At 34.1% G+C, this 18,731-nt stretch overlaps 2 non-coding genes across 2 annotated transcripts; one reads left to right on the plus strand and one right to left on the minus strand.

Moving 5' to 3' along the window:
- Positions 1-15,460: 15,460 nt before the first annotated feature.
- LOC131079493 (U5 spliceosomal RNA) lies at positions 15,461-15,578 on the minus strand. The gene has a single exon (XR_009113986.1). It is a non-coding gene; the product is annotated as a U5 spliceosomal RNA (small nuclear RNA).
- Positions 15,579-15,770: 192 nt separating this feature from the next.
- On the plus strand, positions 15,771-15,843 carry TRNAF-GAA (transfer RNA phenylalanine (anticodon GAA)). The gene has a single exon. It is a non-coding gene; the product is annotated as a tRNA-Phe (tRNA).
- The last annotated feature ends 2,888 nt before the right edge of the window (positions 15,844-18,731 follow it).

The following is an 18,731-nucleotide window of genomic DNA, read 5'->3' on the forward strand; positions in this document are numbered from 1 at the left end:
GTGTATAAGGAGTCCAACGCTAGCCTGGAGCATGGTGGTACTCATGGGACATGAGTTCTTCTTTAGGGGGGTTGTATGGTGCAGGAGCATCTAGGTGGTCAAATGCTTCTATAAGGTCATTATGATTCATTTAAAGTTTCATGAAATTTATAGATGGGAATAAGGTCATGAAAGACCATTCTTTATGTAATCAAGGTCCTTGAGACCATTATGTAGTATTTTGAGTTCTATTGGAGTATGTTGACAACAAAATTGTCAAAATTGCTAATATAATGCAAGTATACATACTGAGGTGACAAATGAAGGGATAAATGATGTAGGAGGGTCTATTAGACCTCCTTACTCCTATTTTTAATATACTAGAGGCACGGTGGTCTTAGTTTTGGTCCATGATCAGTTTTAGTCAAAATTATCATTATTGACAAAAGTTGTCAATGCAATTTTTGTTGCAAAAAGTGTGTTAATGGTGGTTCGATGTTAGGTAATGTTCAAATGTTAGTTATAGATGTTGAAGGGATGGAGTAACATATAAATTTATTTCTTTCATTTTCCAAAGGGTCGGTTGGATGATGTAAGGAAAGAGAATCAATGAAATTTTGAGTTTTTCCCTGCATTTTGGCTGTTCTTTGGACGGTACAGTCTATTGTCAATCATTTTTACTTGTGAAATACTACTTGTGGGTATTTTAAACCTATTGGGAATGAAATCACAATGAATCATTGAATGTTTTCTTCTGGTTTCATTCAGTTTCATTTTGATTTGAGAAAATTGTCATATTTTTTGTAAAAACTGTCAATACCCTAGATTAGGGTAACCCGAGACAGTGAAATAATGTGTACTTGGCCATCGCATCATTAACAACTCATGATACTAGATGGGATGATCCTTTTAAATTTTTATCTTCATTTATTTTTCCTTGCAGGGTTCTGTGATGATCTTGGCACATGCAAAAAGATGTTGAAGTGATTGATTTTTGCGTTCTCAATCTAATAAGATAATGTGTTGGAGGTGTATGGGATAGTATAAGTGCAAGGAGGTCCTTGGGAGACTAGAGGAAGGAAATGAGGGGTGTGGGTAGATATCCCAACCATGTTACCAAGGTTTGAAATATAAAAGAAGCCAAGCAAATAATAAAGTGTTATGATTGTCCTCATAACAGTGCATGTGACTGTGACAACATAACAATGAGGAAGAATAATCTAACTTGAAGGGGTGAGAAAGGAGTTGGTATGTGTGTGGGGTCATAGGAAGGAGTAGTAAGTTCCTTTGAAACCATTTTTAGTGTTTGGAAGTCTCATGTAGGAGAACTAGCTTATGTATAATTGACTATCTTAGTGGTCTTGTTTGTCACAGTCTTAAGAACCAATCAGACCCTCATTGCAAGTGAGGACATTATAGAGGTCCATTTAATTTTTGAACCAAGGGGATGGTGTATCTAGCATGTGTGAGACTCCCATCAATAAAACTAAAAGGGTTTAGGGTCTAAGGACCTTGGTTGCATCTTTTACCACTCCATTGTAGTTCCTAGTTACAAGAGTTAGATTGGTGTTAAAAGGGGTTGTGAGAATCAAAGTTAGTTAGGAGTCCTTGTTGGCTTGTCATGGTGATTTTCATTTTTTCCAAAGATGTCTCGATAGAGAGTGGATGTCTTGTAACCATGGAGTGTGTTTTGTGTCCTTGAAGCCTTGAGAGAACCTATTAGGCTTGAGAAGTCTCTTAAGGGATTGGTGAAGAATGCAGTTGGTAAGTTGGTTGGGAACCAAAATTTGGTTGAATCTATGCCTTGTAAGGGACTCATAATGTCAATGGACCTATCCTTCAATGCGTGAATTCTTCTAGTTTACTTGAGTAGGTGAGTTGGGAGAAAGAACTCCCTTGTGAAACTTTACCCCAAGCCAAGGAGGGTTGTGGAGTATGTTGAGTTTGTGATTGGCTCTGCATCATAAAATATCGCCAACCTAAGGTAGACTGCAAGTGTTGTTAGAAGAGTTCCAAATTGTGGGGTAGTTGCAACCCTATAGCTAGATTGTTGACTTGAAGTAGTCACACCATCTTCATAAGAAATATGCCACTAAAGAGGATGGTTATGATGTCCAATGTTATCGTAAGTATATAAGATATGAGGGACATGATAAGGGTGATGAAGAACTAGTTGGATGCTATCGAGGGAGATAGATGAAGGGACCTAAATCTTAGACTGAAGGAGGGGAGTGAAAATTAGGAGCCAAGTATCTCAGAGCCAAATGAAGAAAGACAAGAAGAGGAGGAGTCTGACTAGATCAAGATGATGAAGTCTATCACCAAGATTGGGAAGAGGCTAAGGATAGAGATCCCTGGTTATGTTGGTAGTTTGAATCCAAAGGAGTTGATCGACTGGGTAAATGAGATAGAAGATGACTTTCAATATCAAGAACTCGAAGATCCTGAGAGATTTGGGTTCAAAAAAACCAAATTGAAGGGGCATGTTGCCATTTGGTGGAAGGAAAGTCAACTAGAGAGAAACAAGAGAGGAAATGAGAAAATCACAAAATGGGAGAGGTTGATGGTAAAATTGAAGAATCAATGCATACTTGGTGACTAAGACAAAAATGTTGAAGAAACTTTAAATCCTGGGGAAAAGGGAGAATGTGGCATGGTATATCAATGGGCTTAGAACCAATATTTAGGAAGAATTGAGTCTAGTCTAGATTGCAACCAAGGAAGAAGCCTACCAATTTGTGTTTAAGGTGGAAGAAAATTTGGCTAGGAGGTTTGAGCAAGGACTGGGAAGCAAGAGCTAGAGGTTTCCAGAAGAGTAGGCATGACGCAATGAAAGGAACCATATATAGAGGGAAACAAAGGAAGGAGATCTTATCACAAAAAGGAACGAAGGCCCAAAGAGGATTCCATTTGCAACCGAAGGAAAGGTGATGAGCACCACTACAATAGTGGGTGCTACAAGACTAAAGAAGAATTTCAACAAGGATCATTATGGGGAATCTATTTCAAGTGTGGGGAAGTAAGACATCAATCCTTTGAGTGTTGCAAGGGAACTTCAAGGAAGCGAGGAGAGCCAAGATCCAGAGTAGCATATGTAAAGGAAGAAATAGATAGATAATTTGGATCCATGGAGCATCCAAATGAGGGACTCGACGGTCATGAGAAGAGCTCTACTATAAACATAGTTCAAGAAGAAACTAACACGGAGGAAGAGCTTATTTTGGATAAGTCACAAGTTAGCAGCTAGGTGTTTAAATGTTATCATTCACAATGGTAGCACATATAATTTGGCCTTAGAGGGGATGGTCCATAAGTTGAACCCAAAGAGGATCAAACATTTGAACCTATATTAGATTATTGGATTCAAGATGATCACAAAATCTTGATGAGTGAACCCTGTCATGTCAAATTTCACATTGGATCATATAAGGATGGTGTGTTACGTGATATCATGTCGATGGATGCCTTCCATTTAATGTTGGGGAGGCCTTGGCAGTATTATAGAAGAACCATACATGATGGAAGAAAAAACACCTATTTTATGACCTTGAATGTGAAGAAGCATATATTGATCCTCTAGAGTAAGAATAAAATAATGTGATGTGTGCTAATGCAAGGATCTTTTTGGTGGATGGGAGGAATTTTTTGGATTAATTAAAACATGAAAATATGTGTTTTTCCTTAATTCCAAGGAAGTGCAACAATGAAAACTTAGGGAATGTCACTGCAAAATGAGAGGAAGTACTGCAAAAGGAGGTCTCAAAGATACTAAAGGAATATAAAGATATCGTGTTCGAGAATATTTAAGAAGGACTTCAACCAATCTAAAGTATCATCTATCACATAGACCTTATACTCAAAGCCATTTTGTCAAAGGAGCACAATAGATGACTGGCAAATAATGTAGAGATGAGTAGACAAATGCAAGAGATGATGAAGAAAGGATTGATTTAGGAAACCCCAAGCCCTTGTGCGGTACCTATTGTGTTGGCATAAAAAAAGGATGGGGAATGAAGGATGTGTACAAACTCTAGAGCCATCAACAAGATCTCAATCAAGTACAAATTTCCCTTATCAAGAATCGATGACATAATGGATTTTCTATGTGGTCCAAAATACCTCACCAGGATTGATGTCAAGAGTGGATACTATCATATAAGAACCCAAGGAAATGAATGAAAGGTTGTATTAAAGACTAATAAGGATTGTATGAGTGGTTAGTCATGCCAATTTGGACCAATGCACCAAGTACATTCATGCAATTGATGAATGTGGTGTTATAATTCTAAGGTAAGATCCTCATTGTTTACTTAGATGATACTGTATTTTTTATCAATATAAGAGAAGAACATCTACAACATATCTGAAAAAAATTCCAATGACTGAGAGAACAAAAGTTGTTGATCAATATCAAGAAGTGTAGTTTAAAAAAAATTAAATTGGTTTATTTGGGGTTTTTCATTTCGATGGAAGGATTGAAGATGGATCCCAAAAAGGTAAGAGTTCAATTGTGGAATGGCCAACACCAATTTACATTGGAGAGGTAAGGTATTTTAATGCCTTGGCAAGTTTTTGCTGGAAGTTTATTAGAAATTTTAGTCCCATCTATACACCAATAACCAAGATCATGAGAGGAGACTAGAAGGAGTTTAAGTGGACATTCAGAGCACAAAAGATTTTTGAGTTGTTGAAGTAAAAAGTAACGAAGCAACTAGTACTAGCCTTATCAAATTTCAACATGGTCTTTCAAGTGGATTTTGATGCTAGTGGCAATGCAATAGGAGAAGTCCTAAACTAGAAAGGAAGACCAATCACATACTTTAGTGAGAAATATAATGATGCATAGAAGAAAGAGTGAGTCTATGACCAAAAGTTATATGCTTTAATTCAAGCCTTGAAGAAGTGAAGACACTAACTAATACCAAAGGATTGTATGCTATATATTGATTACCAAGCTCTCTAGTAATTGAATAGTCAAGGTAAATTAAACTAGAAGCATATGTGGTGGGTTGAATTTATTCAGAGTTATACCTTTGTATTGAAGCATTAAAGTGGAAATTTAAACAATGTTGTGGATGCACTGAGTCGAAGAAAGAATTTAATGATGTAGATGAAGGTAGTTGTGATGAACTTTGATGAGTTGAAGTATTTGTATGAGGTTGATACTTAGTTTGTAAAAGCATGCAAGGCAATAAGAGATCTGGTGGTAACTAATAGGAGAAAATGGATAGACTATTTCATTTAGGATGACATGTTGTTCAAGGGGAACCAATTGTGCATTCCCAAGAGCTCAATGTAGGAGATTTTGATCAAGGAGAAGCATTCTATAGGATTAGCGGGACACTTTGGTATTGATAAGATTGTATCTTTGATAAGTGATAATTAATTCGGCCTTAGATCTATAAGGATGTTCAAAAAATATGTTTAGGAATGTAGGGCTTACAAAGTAGCTAAGTGGACTAATCAAAATGTCAGTCTATATCAACCTCTTGCAGTTCTGGAAAGGCCTTGGGAAGACATCAACATGGATTTTGTGTTGGGATTATCGAGGACCCAAAGAGGGCATGATTATATATTTGTGGTAATGGACCAATTGTCCAAAATGGTGTAATTCATCCCTTTTAAGAGGACCCATGATGTGGTACATATGATCTCTTCTTTTGGGAGATTGTGAGATTGTGTGGAGTACCATAAAGCATCGCCTCAAACAGGGATACCAAGTTTACTAGATATTTATAAAGAACATTATGAAAGTATATGAAGAAAGAATTGAAGTTCAGTTCCACATTATATCCTTGAAATGATGGACAAACTAAGGTGGTGAACAAAAGCTTGGGAAAAGTACTCAGATGCTTGATAGGAGACAAGGTTGGAAAATGGTCTTTAATTCCACTGCAAGTAGAATTTACATACAATAATTTAGTGAATTGGAGCATAGGGAAAACACCATTTGATATTGTTACTAAATTGTATCCCAAGGGAGTTGTGAAACTCAGATACATTCGTGCAGAGGATAAGAGGAGTGCGAAGGCAAAATAATTTGTAGACCACATAGAAACATTTCACAAGAAAGTCAAGCAACATCTGGAGATAATGAATGGAAAATACAAGGATTGGTGAAATTCCGTGAGATGCCACAAAGAGTTTTTTGTCAGAGATGAAGTCATGGTGTGTCTCTAGAAGGAGAGGTTTCAAGTAGGCACATATAACAAGCTGAAAAGGAATAATTATAAACCATGTAAGATCCTTTAAAGATATAATTCTAGAAGTGCCTACAATGTTTAGTTTTTGAAGGGCATTGGCATATCACCAATATTCAAAATTGCATATCCCTACCAATTTCATGGAGTACAATCTAATGGGAATAGCACAAAAGCCCCACTTCAAGACTAGTTGCCACAACAATGATCAAAGCATATAGAGTAGATTTTGGATAGTTGACTATGTGCAAAACCAAGAACAAGGAGTATAGGGAGTATCTAGCCAAATGGAAAGGCAAGCCAGTGGGAGATGTAACATGGATATCAGAAGCTGAATTGGAATGACATGGATCATATTCAAAGCTATCAATTTGTGAGGCACACTTTTTAAATAACCCTAGGGTTTTGATGTAGGGGCATCTCGGTAAACCTTATGGCATTCTACTGCAACTCTTGATCTTAATGTGTGGATTGGAACATGGAAAAAGTGGTGATGGAAACACAACATATCCAAGTGGCAACAAATGTGGGATTATTTTTTGATAGATTTATTCACTAAAGTTCACCCCATCAGGCCAGATTTCAGACCTAGAAGAGGTAGTGTGCAGAAATTTTCCATCCCTTGCAAAGTTTTCACAACTCATCACATAGTAGATATGGGTCATGATGATTCTAAGGTGGATTTGAAGCCCTCTACATTAACTTTTGGCACTTCTTCAACTACTTTGGGATAACACACACATTTCATTGGACATTAGGCTTGGGGCCTAATTGAGGTTGATGGGGATCACCTCTAAGGCTTAGAGCTACTATAATCTGAATTTAGTAGATGGTAATTAAGTAGTTATGAAGTTTAGAGTTAGCGAATTAGATTTTGGAACCATTTCTACATATAGTAAGCAATAAGCCTATGGTGGCCTATGAGCCTTCAAGTGTGTCCAATGGGCCTATAATAATCTGCATATGAGAAGGCCTACACGCATGTATAGTTTCTATTTTTTGTCAATAAAGTTTCATATTTATCTCAATTGTTTATGTTGTGTTGAATTATACTGCAAGGCTAGACAATCCATTCCAGACCCTCCATCCTTGACTACATCATACACTTAGGAAGAGCAATGTGAAGCTTAAACTAATTGAAAATAAAAATTCCCAAAACAAATTACAATTTTTTCAAAGGGATCCCTGGCATGGAGGGTAAATCTTTGGTTGTTGGTAAGAAAGGGCTAAAAAATAGAGATGGGGCCTCTAGTCACAAAGAATGTAACCCTCCCCTATCAGAGGCTCTTTTTCTCATCTCTTGAAGAAAAGGAAAGCCTTTTTTTTTAATAACCCTAGTAGCAGTAAAAAGAAGAAGAAATGTGATAATACTCCTATTCCTATTGTGGATGAGGGGACAATTGATATTTTTAATATTAAAGAGGAGATAAGAGGTAATGTGGATATTGGATAGAGTATTTCTATTGGGGGTTGAAGGTTAGCTAGATTGGCTAGAGCCTCTTTTTTTGTTTATAAAAAAGAGAGAAAAGGAAAGGACATGGTGGCAGGTGATAATGATGAATACTTTGAAGATGAGGATTTTCTCCCTCAAAAAGATGAGGTGGTGTCCAAGGAGTATTACTCCCAAGATAATTATTAGGAGACTTTGTAGGATTATTTTGAGGAGGTGTAGGGGGTGGATGGTGATTCTTCAGGTGGATAGAATGAAGGTGAAGGTAAAAAGGATAAGAAACATGAGAACAATGAAGATAACAAGGAGGAATATGGAGGGGAAGAAGGTGATGATGATGATGAGGAATATAGAGACAAGAGGGAGGAGTAGGCATTTTTTATTGTTTCTTTTAGTAAACAAGCAAATATGCTTAAAAAGGAAGGTAAAGAGGAAAGTATTAACACAATGAAGGACTCTCTCCGTGTTGTTAGACTCCAATTGGATATCTTGTAGGTGAGAATGAAGGAAATGGAGAATAAGATGGATACTAATGCAATCGATATGAAAAATGAAAAGGATAGAATTTGCTTTGATGATAATTATCTATATTATTGAGAGCACTATGTAGAAGGTGGTGATGAGAACAATTTTCAATCACTCAAAAATTAAAAAACAAAGGAATAATAAGGTAAAGGAAAGGGATTCTCAAAGGATCAAAGACATAAAAGAGAAGGGCAAGACTATGCAAGTTAAGGAATATTGGGAGGAGTTTCTCGACTCCCTGATTCAAGACTGAAACCTCATTAAGTGAGGTTGTTTTTTACTCCTCATGCTATTTTTATTAGATGTTATGTTGTTTCTCTAGACATCATAGGCTTGCATGCTTGTTTTTGGTGTTTTGATGGCTTGCATGCCTCCTCTGGTTTTCATTTTGATGTTTAAGTTGTAAATATTATGAACTTATGGGATCAAGGCCCTTTCCTTGCTAATCTAATAAAAAAATTAGGAGCAAGGTTGATAAACCTTTCCTAATAGGAAATTTGAAGTTCAAAAAAAAAATGAAGTATAGATTTATTTCTATTAAAATTTCAATGACTTTGCTAAACATTGGAGTTTTAAAGTTTCCCATCTTGGCATAACTTTCCCTCACCTCTCACTTTTCCCCTTGTCCTTGTAAAATTTTTGGACTTCCTCTTTCTAGCATGCCTTTTCCCTAACCCCCAAAATTTGATTCTTTACACTAATATATCATTTGGAGGCAAGATTTTAATCATCCTTTTGACCACATCCTTTATGGCATCAATTCCATGCTATCCTTGATCCTTATATTTTTAAATTCATTGCATGTACATTTTTTAAGTCAATGATGTAGGAATATAACATGTTACTTCATATATAGTCCCACCTTCCTACCTCACCTACCTTGCCTATATGTGTAAGGCTTCGATATTAAATCAAATTACACACTCTTCATAATATATGATAGATTATCCTATTGTGTTTAATGTTTCTCTACTGGATTACAATTTTAACCATTTAACTTATTTTTATCCATTTTCTTTTTTTATCTTCTACCATAATTCTATCCATAATGTTCCAATTGCTAACAATCTTGGCTTCACTATCGTTATATTCTTATTAAATTCTTTTTTTAACCATTTTTTTCCAAACTGAATTTCACTATAGGAGTAACCACCCAATCCACACTAATTGATTTACTTTGAAATATTCTAAATTTTCTTTCCCATCAAACTCCTAGGATAAGTGAGGATGTGAATGGTATCATAACTTCTTGAGGATTTTGTTAGAAAAATGAGGTTGTCATTGAAGGACTAAGTCCAATATAAATGTTGGTTCAATCAAATATATTTTAAATTTGAATAACATTCTTGTCAACACTTGATAAGAAAAGGGATAGTCCAATAGAAGATGATAAAGTGATTTTTGCATTTTTTTGAAAGGTGTACACCTATTAGGGATCTATAATCACATTTGAATGAGATTCTCCATCATTAGAATCTTAGTCTGGATCATGACCCAAAATAATAAATTAGGGATAAGATATTTATTTCATATCTTAAACCAATAAAAGTCATCCAATTTTGCATCCAACATGATAATATATCCAATTATGATAGTATGACAAATATGGGAAATTTTCAACTAGATCAATTATGTTAGGAACCAAATTAACTATATCTTGGCTATTTGAATAAGGAGAAATACTTTTCTTTTTTACCTTCGCTAGATACTTCTATATAGTAATCAATTTTATCTCCTAATTGCCTACAAATATTATCCACTAATTCTACACAATGGTTGATCCAAAAGCCTTGTATTATCCCCAAAAAGTGCCTGCTCTCCAGTTCCAACATTTCATTTACTTCATTTTTAAAGGATATTTCTATTTTCAACCAAGAAATTTCATAAAAATGAGCTTGAAGGAAAAGAGACAAATGAAAGAAGTCTTCTCACAACTAAACTATCCAAATATTTTGACTTAAGAATCTCTATCCACTACTTTCTCTCCTTCAAAAATATCCAACCTAACTTTGAAATAAGAACTTTAATCATGAATTTCAACTTTTGAATTCCCAACTCTTCTAATTTCAGAGTAAAGAAAAACTTATCACAAGAAACTAATGAAATTCTCTCTATTCCTTGTATACCTAGTCACAATAAGCTTTTTTTTTTTTATGTGATCAATTTTAGTCTCAATCCTTTCCAGTGATTTCAAAATCGACATCAAATAAATTAGAAGATTTTGGAGAGTTCTTTTGAGTATTGAACCTTCCCTACAAGGCTAAGTAAACATCTATTCTAGCCATCCAATTTTTTCTAGAATCTATAAATGAGGAGGTTTTCATACCTTACAAATCATCCTACCCAAGAAGAGGGGCATGTTCAAGTAGATAAAGGGAGATTTTTGATATTACAGTCTAATATTTTAATTATTTTGTGCTACCTATAAATTGAGGAATTAATGAAGTATAAGGCGCTCTTATTCAAAATGACTTTTTGAATTGAGACATCTTCATAATTACCCAACAAATTTCTCAACTCTTTAAAATTCCAACATTACTTTGAATGATGACATATTCTCCATGTAAGTCACATAAATGTTCCCCCTCTTTCATAGAGTTGATAATAAAAAAAATTATCATCTTACTTATTGTTGGTGCAATTAATTATTCATGTTAGATATAATTATAATTTACTTAAGTTTACTTAGGTACATGCATGTAATAGTAGTTTGTATATGAGACACTTGGGTGTTTGTGTCACATTGGGATAGTGTGTGTAGGAGAATTTCCACCTTTTGTGGTCTTATCTTGTCGTTACATTCCACCTTCGGTGGGTGATCCACCTCATGTGGAATATTATATTGTTTCTCCTACCTACCACACCTATTTCCTACCTACCCTTGTTTCTTATTGAGCCACATGTCATGTTTGTGTGCTTACATATCCATATAGCCTTGCCTATATAAGCAGGCTCATCTACATTGTATGAAATAACTATTGACCATGTATCTATTGATGAGAATACAATTTATTCTTGTCCTATATTTTGTCTCTTTTTTTACTTTTCATTGAGCTCTTGATCTTGGCAAAATCTCACACTTATTAATGAGCTTTGTATTGATCTCATCTCTCACCTATGATAGTGGTGATAATTCACATAACTTGAGGCCTTACCTTACATTATTGATCTATAGTTTGTGTGATAGACATAGATGTGATTCTACCTTCTCTACCTATGCATGATTATGTATTACCTTACTGTAATGATCTTATTGCATGTCCTGATATCTCATGTACATCTTATTATGTCATAGTAAATGTATTCCTATACCACATTTTTATATATTTTTTATGTTTGAGTATGACACACCTTATGATAAATATATAAGGCCTTTTTGTAGAGAATTTTAGAAATCTTGTTGGAAAGGCCCTCAATAAAAAGGAGGGTTGCAATGGATCGATTGGGAGAAGCAATAGGTTTAGGTTTGGGAAAGGTAAGGTTCTTGGCAAGGTTAAAGGCTTTAAGGATATGCTTGTTACAATACCTATTTAACTTGAGAACATGGTAAAGGTGTGAAAGCTCCTGGTCAATATGCTCTTTGTCACAAATGTGATAAGTGCGAGTAGCTAGTGTCTTTAAGACATTAGCTTTGTGGGACAGATGATGGTGAGAAAAGGCATGAAGGTAAAGGTCAGTGTAAGTGGATTTTCTAAAGACAATGCATGCAAGGGAGCCATCATCTTTTCCTTTTTTCTTTGTTACTTTTTACACTCTTTTTTTTGTCTCTCTCTCTCCTCACCCCACCTACCCACCCTATTACATTGTTCTCTAGTCCACTCCCCCCTTTCTCTTCCTTTTTAACTCTAATTTTGCAGTCCATATTTTCACTTTTCATCTTCCTAATGATGAATTGTTGAATGCAATCTGAAACATTGACACAAAAAACATACATAGTTTCTCCAAAATCATTCGTGTAAATATTATAGCTTCTCATGTAGACATGATCATACAACTAACTATCTCAACTATGCATTCCTACAACTTATACAAACATGTCTATCCCTTTAAATGTTGTGACTATACTTCATTTGATTCCCTAAAATATACTTTTAGCAATAAGCTAGGTGATTAGCTCAAATACAAACCCTTACAACATCTTTCAATCATATACATATAGCATTACAATATCTTATGCAAGCTAGGTGGGAATCTTGGAGTAGTCAAAAAGTTTGCAAGTTGCCCATATCTAAGTATGTACCATACATCAACAATCATGCCCTTATGGGGGATACAAGTACATAGAGGTGTTGAAGGGTCATCTTCTACCTTATAGCCTTCATTCAAGGCCATTAGTGATGTTTCAAAGTATGTGAGGTGGTAGGTAAGGTTTCCAACTCAAATATTGGGATTTTAGAGTTACTTGTGCTTGAACAATACCTAGAAGCAAGAGATAACTTGTAGGCCTAAGAGCCAAAACTCTAGGAAACTACACACTAGGATGCCAAGAGGGATCAAGAGTAGGTGATTGGGGTGAATGCATGCCAAGTGAATGGAGAAGGAAATCCCATGTGCTTGAGGTCATGGAATGGAGGGAGATCTTGATGTAATGTTTAGGGATGCCATGCCAAAAATTGCACTTAAGATAGGTCATTTTAATGAATCTTGAAAGTCTAAAATAAGGAGTGAAATGGAGTGGAGATTGAGGAAGTTGCATACCCACTACCACTAGACAAGAGGGATGGTGGTAGGAAAATATTTAGGGGCCTATAAAGGAAGTGTAAAGAGGAGTAGGGATTTTAAATTGGGTCTCATTATCTTCAATCTTGTTGGTGGTTATAGTCTAATTCAAGCAAGAATATTTCAAAGTGCAAGCTAGGGTAGTGTATTTTAGGACTGACCCTAATTCCAAAAAATTAGCATACTTTATCTCACACATCTAAAATTTAAAAATAATGCCATATGCAAAGAGCTTAAGGAAAAATATGTTTTATGCTTGTGACATCATCGTGGGAGCATATTACATGCTTGCTTCCTATTCTTAAACTTGGTTTATTATCATTGAATTAGTCCATCTAAATGTTTGACTGAAAATATGAGCCTTATAATTCAATATGTTCTCGAAAGGTATTTCTAAATAACATCTACAGATAAGCAAATTCAAAGGGTATACATAGAGTCAAACAAGTTCTAGACAAAGTGATCTATCCAAATTAGATCTATGAATCGCAAATTCAATTCCACACACAAGGGTAGATATATACTCTCGAAAATGAATAAGATAATTTAATGGTCAACTTTCCAATTCAACAACAATCATTTGATAGGAGCATGTAAAATTATGGTTAGCATAATGAATGGATTTTTGACATCTATATAGTGAGATCTACATAAAATTTAAAGCTAAATGTTATTCTAAATTAATTATACCATACATTACAACATTTGACATCCATCCCAACTAATCTACTCATATATTTAGATTAGTTATTTATTTTTTGTTTATTTATTTAATTGACTTGGATATTATTTTCCCTTATATTTTTAGTGAACTTGACATTCCTACACAACCTATCTTAGGATTTATATTTAATTTTAATTATAATTTTCATATCTATTTTTTTATCATATCTTTTTATGTTAAATTTTTTCAAGGTTTGAAATTAACCTTGTTTTTGCTTTATTATAACATCTTGATTAGAGTTTTAAGTTCCATTTTTTTCATATTTATTTGATTCCACTCCTTCTTTCTTAGTATTGTCCATCATCATGGATCTTCACAAATCATTCCCTTTAGTTGATTTACATGCAATAATTATTGATTATGATGTGTTACTATCTTTTGTGGCTTATGATCTTTCCATCCTTGATACTCTTACATCTTTATATGTCATTTTCTTTTATATTCACTCATGTCTCTTGTCCTTGAGCTTCGTATTAGTTCTATCTCATGTGGCTTTTGATAGTGATAGCAATGCACCTAGTGAGGCTTATATGTTATTGATACATTGTGTGATAGATATTGATGATGTTGCACCTTCTCTACCTATACATGAGTATAATATAAAAGAATAGAATATTTTAACATCCATGAGACCACGGATAACCTATGGGACAACAAATCCTACTATTCTTACTTTGTAAAGTGTTGATCTTTTGCCATTCAATTTGATAATTAACTCTCCCATTCTCTCAATCATCATCATGTTGAATAGGTCTAGAAAAGAAGTTGATGATAAATCATTTATGTCTTTGAACTAGATATCTTTGTAAGGTTTCTACTCCAAATAAAGTGTGTTTTTATTTCAATTATTCTAGTTATGCAAAAGACACTTACCCTCTCTTCCCATATCTCTTATGACATTTTACATCTAATTTTTCATATCAAAGACAATGACAATATTTGATCTTTAAGGGATATTGACTTATAAATAGGCCTTTTATTGATGGTCTAAAGAGGGTTTAAATTCCTCAAGGTAATCTTTTTTTGTTCTCCCAAACATATTTTCCCACATAGACTCTTGAAATTTAACTACAACAAACATTTATATTTCTTTACAATTATTAGGGCAAACATCCAAGTGAATGAGCTACTTGTTCATCCACCTGTAGTTTTGATTCATCCATGACTTTTTTCCTTCATTCAAGACATCTTTAGAGACAACATTAGACTAGTGATTTGTATCAATTTGCTAATTATTTTTAGATATCTTAACAGATGTACCATAGTGGTGGCTTCAATAAGAACTACACTTGTTTTAGCTAGAAGAATCTCATAGAGGACCAATGATTTTAACTTGAATTTGCTTGTGATCGTCTACTTTTGGATTCTCTCTATCTCCATCTATTTGGTGTTTGAAATGTCGCTTGCTCATATTTCACATCCCTAAAGCAACACTAAAATTAGTAATAACCCAAATAGAAAATATAAATAGTTTTCCAATCCTATTACTTTGCTTCTTAACATCTATTTTGAAGGATAGAGAGTGCTCTCCACCCTCTCAAGTTCTTTTCCTCTTTCAAATTCTCCATCCCCTCCAAATTTCTTTTCCTTTTCCAAGTTTCTTCACTAAACTTTTTTTTATAGATAATATTACTTTCTCTAAAATACTTCTTTTGAAATATAAGTCATAATTTAAAAAATTAATTCTAATTCTTTTTCGAGAAATACTTCTTTTGAAATAAAAGTCATAATTTAAAAAATTAATTCTAATTCTTTTTCTTGTTAAACAGCTATGAAGCCTAAGAGGAACATGAAAAATCTTATGACAAATTATTTTCAGGTGATACTGATTTTCTCCAAAATAATTTTGTTGCTTTTGTCGGGCCTTCTCTTGGTGAGAGAAAGCCTCCAAAAATAGGCGTATGCCGCTTTGGGTGGTCAAGACACGGTATTCTTTAGTAAAAGGCGAAAGAATAGTTCGCTCTGTCTTGGCCACGCGGCTCCGTGCATTCTTATGCTTTTGGGCAGGGTATTTATAGGACCTCTATTCTGTTGTCTTTCAATCCCGAACTGAATGTGGGACTAAAACTAGGTAGACAACACACGTTTTCAGAATTCTTTTCTATGCAGCCCGCCCGTGTATCTTACGTCTGCCACGCTTTCTAAAAGCTAAATAACAGACATTTTGGTCATTGCGGGGATAGCTCAGTTGGGAGAGCGTCAGACTGAAGATCTGAAGGTCGCGTGTTCGATCCACGCTCACCGCATCGTTTTTGAAAGTGCATTTAAGTCGTTGCATTTTTTTATTTCAGTAATGTGCATTTTCTTCAAAACTTGTTTATCTTAAAGTAAAATAATAATCATTGATTTATGATAAATAAATAATTTTAAAAAAAATAATGAAATAACTAATAAGCCCCAACTTTGGAATGTATCTTAAGGTTAAAAGATTCCACAAGACATTATATTGATGACTAGTATAAGTAAAATAGCTGGAGAGAATCTAATAATAGAAGAGAATCATATGTAAAATAAATGTTCTTCTAAAAACATGTCATATTTCATGCATTTACCTGTCATTTGCATGTCAAATTGTTTCAAAAATGGATTTTTGTTTAGGGACATTTTGATGTCATTGTAAATGCCTCTCAACATAATAATTTAATTTTAATTTATATGATTAATAAACTATCTAAGTGAAAGACAAGTTGTAACTAATTGAAAAGAATTAATAATAATAAACAATGTTAATAGAATGTCAATTAAAGAGAGTTATTAATAAGATTTTAAGTGTTAATGCACTTTCTCACAGTACTTGAGGAAGATTATGTTTATCTCATGTTCAAAATCTCGCTTTAGATATCCTCCATATCCCATAGTTTTTAAACATGTTGTAGAAATTAGGTTAATGAATCTTTGAAATAAATCCCTCTCAATAATATAAAATTGTAATTACATAAAATGTTGAAAAATACAATAAATAAAATGTTTATTTTTTTTATGAAACAAAAATGGTCCACTATATTGATTATATTGATTTATCATTCTATCATGTCACTATATGACATACTATGTTCAATATTTCCAATTACTCAATTTACAAAATTGAAAATATGTAAAAAGACAAGTCAAGCTTTAAAAACAATTGATTAGTACGTTGTCAGATGAAATAAAATAATCCTCAAATACCTTCATTTGCAAGTTGAATGAAAACACAACAATATAACTCAAAGAAGATATTTCCATGTTGCTACTCTTAATAATTCTCTCTCCGCCTATATTGACTACTAGAGAAGTTAGTTGTGTTAACTGGGAAGCAATAGTTTCTTGAAACATTCATAGTTTTCAAACTGTATCTATTCAATCAAGGCTTCAATTCCTACATCAGTTATAGTTACATCCTAAAGAGCCCTGAGAACAACAACATAAGATATCTAGCTATTCTAGACCGGAAAAAGCTTTTATAATGGTTATCATATCTTTATGGCAAAAAATATGACTTTTGGAAAAATTTAAGGACTTCAAACAAATTTCACAAATTTTGTCAAGATGGGTAATGACTTTAACAAGTAGGACCATCTGAACTTGGAGATTGAGAGCCCTCAGTTGCAATTCTAAGTGAGATATGTCTGCAAAGAATGTCTAAGATTTCCATGACAAGTAGCTAACCATTAGACTTTTGACATCTCGTAGATGAAATTTTGAGTGAAATCAACAACCAAGATTGTTTTCATGGTTGTGCATCCTCTATTGTTGTCTCCTTTAGGATCAAGTATAGTGATCTTTTTTCTCCTTCAATTCTTTGTTCAATAGCTTGAGCTCCTCCTTATTTAGGTTGTTGCTACCTAATGGGAAGAAGTGAGTTCATTTTTACTTTGTTTTGTAAATTATCATGAGACCTTCTTTCAGCAAAACCATGAAGGGGCCCTTGGGAAACTCCATTGCTACAAAGACTTGAAACATAATGATGAGCTAGGTGAGTTCACAATAGAACACAATAAGATGTCTTATTTTGCCTTGGAAAACCTCATCATTCCTCTTCTTTTGTATAAACCATAAAATCTGATTAGTAAGGATAAGCTAAAATATGTTCAACTCAAAGTTAAAAGCATCAACATAACCAACAAGAATCTCGGGCCATGAAAAACCAGGGTTCTTATTCCAATTCATAGGTCAACCAAAAAATAAAGAACAAACATAAAATGCATACTTACAATCAAAAAATAAGGATTCAAAATTTTCAGGCATAGCACAAAGGTCACAAGTTCTAGCAGATAGTTCATATTTATGCAACACATGACCAACAAGAAGTTTTTTGAGAATGAACAACCAACAAAAGCAATATTTTATAGGTCCAGTTAGGTTTTGCCATATATGGAGCAGCCTTTGGGACCATTTAGAATCCAACCTAGTCAAGTTTCGGAAATAATTGAGCCAACTATATACCTCTCCCTATCCAGCTATCAACATATAAATTTTATTGACAAAGATAGCTTGAGAGTTATATCTATCTTTCCAATGGATCCTATTGATTGAGTAGGTTTCTTTTAATATTTTTTTAGGGAACCAATCCCCTAGACTATTTATTAGCACTGAATATGTTTATTGGTGTGACATAGATATATATTATAATTAGCGCTCATCTACTCCCAAGATCTCAATTTGCCATTAATAAAAATATTCTAAATCATCTTGATCCCCAAAGTGCTCCAAATCTTGGTAGAGTATCCTTAGGAGAGTGTCTATGGATTCTCATTTGGAGCAATATTCTACCAAATAGATCTATTTAAAATGGAGTATTGGAGAGATTTTATCTAGTGTAGCTCCATTTAAGACCAACTGTCTAACTTTACTCCAAACTTTCCAAAGAGTGGTGAATACAATAGAGCCCAAAACTCTAACCTCAAACTAGTTGAAAATAGTATCATGAATGTGAAGGGGGCTCCACTATTTACCCTTCTTTGGTTTAGATAATGCCAAATTATTCCTTATCAAGACTTTTCAGTGTTCACCTCATTCTAGGGCTTTCGATCCCCATTTGGAAGGAAGAGCCAACTCTTGAATTCTTAGATCTTTTAGGCCAAGGCCTCCCATATTTTGAGGTAAACAATACCATATCCAATTCACATTGTGCCTCTTCTCGTTGCCTTTACCA

The sequence above is a fragment of the Cryptomeria japonica genome, chromosome 8, assembly GCF_030272615.1.
Source record: "Cryptomeria japonica chromosome 8, Sugi_1.0, whole genome shotgun sequence".
NCBI lineage: Eukaryota > Viridiplantae > Streptophyta > Pinopsida > Cupressales > Cupressaceae > Cryptomeria > Cryptomeria japonica.